We start from the raw sequence: 3627 nt of genomic DNA, 5'->3' as shown, positions 1-3627 counted from the left end.
TTGAAACACATGTCATAAAAAAAACAGGTATTCTGGAAAAATAAGAAAATGTCTGGTCAAAAATATACATAAAGTAATTCTAATATTTTGTTAAATGTTCTTTTGCCCATTTTCACCTCAATGTGTGCCATCAAGAAGCTTCTGGTTGTATCTTTGAACACTCCTTTTGACAGAATTGATGCAATTCAACCACACTGTTTGGCTTTCTGATGCAGACTTATTTCATCGTCGAGGTCCACAGATTCTCGGCAGAGTTTAGAGTCAGGACATGGTGGAGACCAGCTTCTGGACGCCACCTCTCAGCCCATGATGATGTAAAACACACTGACACCAGGGATCCATCAGTTCCTGATTCACTGGAGACCTCGCTTTTGGAGATTCTTGGTTGACACGTGACTCTCTCCTTCACCCATACGGTCCCTCGATCCGAGTACAAAACCCGGTGGTGATGCATTTTACTTCCTTGGCCGTCCTGACCAGTTGTCTCTCAGCACCAGGTGATAGTTTGCGTTTGCTTCCGGGTCACGGACACAACGGCACCGAGCGCTTTATACTTTAAAGTCGTTTGCAGAGTTAATTTTGGGATCTGAAGGATCTTCGAAATGGTTCCATGTGACTTTTCTGACTTGTTCAGTTAATGATTTGCTTTTCCAGAGCTTCCCTGAGCTCAGACTTTCCCACTGTAGTGTTTGTGGCTGAGTCTAATGAGTGGATCAAATGGGCCCGATTTGAATTGGCTCAGAGGAGTCAGCAGCTGTCGCCGAGCAAATAATCAAGGAGACAAAATCTGTGACCTCCTCACCACCATGAAGACACCATGCTGCTTCGTTTTGCCTCCTTTGATCAGACAACACAATCACAAAATGATACCATCATGGAAACAACAAATACTGCAGCTCCTGACTTTCCCGCTCAGAGCAGGTTCGAAAGGGAGTCAGTCCCCATTGTAGACGTTACATGGCTCGGACGCTCATGTGCACCAACCACGGGTGGATTATGAAACAACACGGCTCAGACATGTGAAAGACACGTGTGTTCCCAGCTACGTATCTGCATGTATATCTTGGTGGTCGTTTTGCGGCCTTTCCTCGTCATGTTGTGTCTGTTTGTGATCCTTTCATGTCTCATATTTGGCTGTTCTGCTTCTCAGCAAACAGGGTCGGGGAGAAGCAGTGGTTTTCAGAAAGCTTACGTAATCTTGTCTGCAGGACAACATGGACGACACTCAAAGCAACAGGCTTAACAGAATTAGTGAGAACGAGGCCGATCCATCAGAGGGAAAATGGAAACAGGCACAAGGCTCGAAGAATAAATAATAAGAACAAACTAAATTAAATAAACTGCTAACTAAAGGTTAGTGTCATTCTCCATTTGACTCAGAGATAGTGAAAGCTGCTGCTACTGTTCATCTCTTTAGCTGTTATAATCTCTACTTCCACTCAGTATCCACCAGNTATCCCAGCTGACTCAGGGTGAAGGCAGGTTCACCTGGACAGGTAACCAGTCTATCACAGGGCTACACTTAGAGACAAACAACCAAGCACACTCACATTCACACCTACAGTAAATGGTCACTTACATAGTGCTTTTATCCAAAGTGCTTTACAATGTGTTTCTCATTCACCCATTCACACATTCATACACCAGTGGCCACAGAGCTGCCATGCAAGCTGCTGCCTGCCATTGGGAGCAACTTCAGGTTCAGTGCCCAAGGACACTTTGACTGTGGAGGGGCAGGGGATCAAACTGCCAACCTGGCGAATGGAGGACAACCCACTCTACCACCTGATCCACAGCTGCCCACACAGACAATTTAGAATCACCAATTAACCTCAACATGTTTCTGGACTGTGGGAGGAAGAACCTGGAGAGAACCCACGCTGCACAGGGAGAACATGGAGACTCCACGCAGAAAGATCCCGGGGACCTTCTTGCTGCGAGGCAACGGTGCTAACCACTGATCCACCTTGCAACCCTACTTGTGCATAGTCCATAGCAAAGTTAGTGATGCATGTGGTTGTCCTTCCCCCCCAAAATGTACAAAAAACCAAGAATGGATGGTGGAGGGATGAAATCTTCTGTGAAGTTCATCTTTCAGTGACATCTGACTGCTTGCTGTAGTGGGTATTAACTGTACATTTGTAGAGTTGTTTGTATTTTTCATTTAAACTTAGGATTTGCAGTTGTTCATGGCTTGGTAGTTTACTACATTGTATTGCATCATGAGTCCAAATTTGCTTGATCTTCATGGCGATGGATTGTTTCCAAGCAACATGCTGTCATGATGGTGTCTCTCATTCCTCTTTTATCTACCTACCATTTGGAGTCCTCATGAACTCACCACACTTGGCACTACAGCTTTGAAAACCGTCTGTGAGGATTTAGTGCTTCGGTGTTGTGATGGAGACAGGAGGTGGTTTGCTGTTGAAGGACAGTGTCGTTTCTGGGAGGTGAGTCTGACCTCATGTGGACCTTCTGGTCGATACTGGTTGAAGCTGAAGAGTTGGATCATTCCTCTGTCCTGCAGCCTTTTGTTGCCCTGATTCTTTACTGGTACATGTTGATGGACAGACTGGCCCACTGTCCTTCGGGTGTCCGGGCATGTCTCCCTCCACCAGACCACCCTGCTAACTGTTGGACCTGGTGTTTAGCTCGCAATGCTAGCTTCCACACACACTGACTTTGATCCTGGTTTTAGCGTTGCCATTTCACTTCCTGTTTTTTTGGCCACAACAAATTCATAAAGCCCCAGTTTGCTTCACCAGAACACCACTAATGCAGTCGGTGTCAAACTCATTTAGGTTTCTGTTTAGAGGATGTCGGTATATGGTGCATACCGTGGTTTGGCGGCCTGCAGTGCACTCTCCCGCATGGCTTTCTTCCAGGTTTAGGATCTCCAAGGCTGATGAGCAGCACCACAGATGTTTACCCCATAAACCAAAAGCAGCGAAAATACATCCAAAGCAGTACTTTTCCTGTCAACACTACCTACTGGTGTGTTTGGGAACGCTGAACCTCCTCGGAGTGGTGAATTTCCATATTTGTCCGAAACAACAGACCACCCAAACTGGACGGAGCCGTTTCAAGTCATAGGAGCAAGAAGTAGCCAGTTTAGAAAGGCCACCAGATCCACTGGCAGGCAGCACACTGTTTAATAGTGACTCATCTCAGCTGCTGAAGTTTAAATTGTGTTGTTCTTCATCATGTGGCTTTGGAGATGCACACGCTTCAGAATTCAGACATTATGTTCTGAGTCAGACTGGAAACAAGCTGCGACACAAACACTCAGGTCAACACACAGCAGCATGTGGTAGTCATTACACTCCCAAGCACTGTCACAACACACACACACACACACACACACACACACACACAAACACACTCTCAGAGATGGGAATTTATGGTATGCTAAACGATTTGGTTTTAAAAGTACTGACTTCACTTGACACACAGTTTAGATTATTAGAATTTTTTTTTAAAGTCTTTCTTTGCTGTCAAATAGAAGTCGAACAAAACGAAGCTGGAATAACCAGTATGTCTAATGTCATGTTTGTTACAGCCATCATGTGAAAACCTCCTGATAATTTAACTATTTATGTGAAAGTGACCCATAGAAAACTTATGTTA

Source organism: Stegastes partitus, unplaced genomic scaffold (assembly GCF_000690725.1).
Source record: "Stegastes partitus isolate 25-593 unplaced genomic scaffold, Stegastes_partitus-1.0.2 Scaffold1715, whole genome shotgun sequence".
NCBI classification, from domain to species: domain Eukaryota; kingdom Metazoa; phylum Chordata; class Actinopteri; family Pomacentridae; genus Stegastes; species Stegastes partitus.
The sequence above is the reverse complement of the archived record's forward strand: the minus strand, read 5'-3'. Positions refer to the sequence as shown.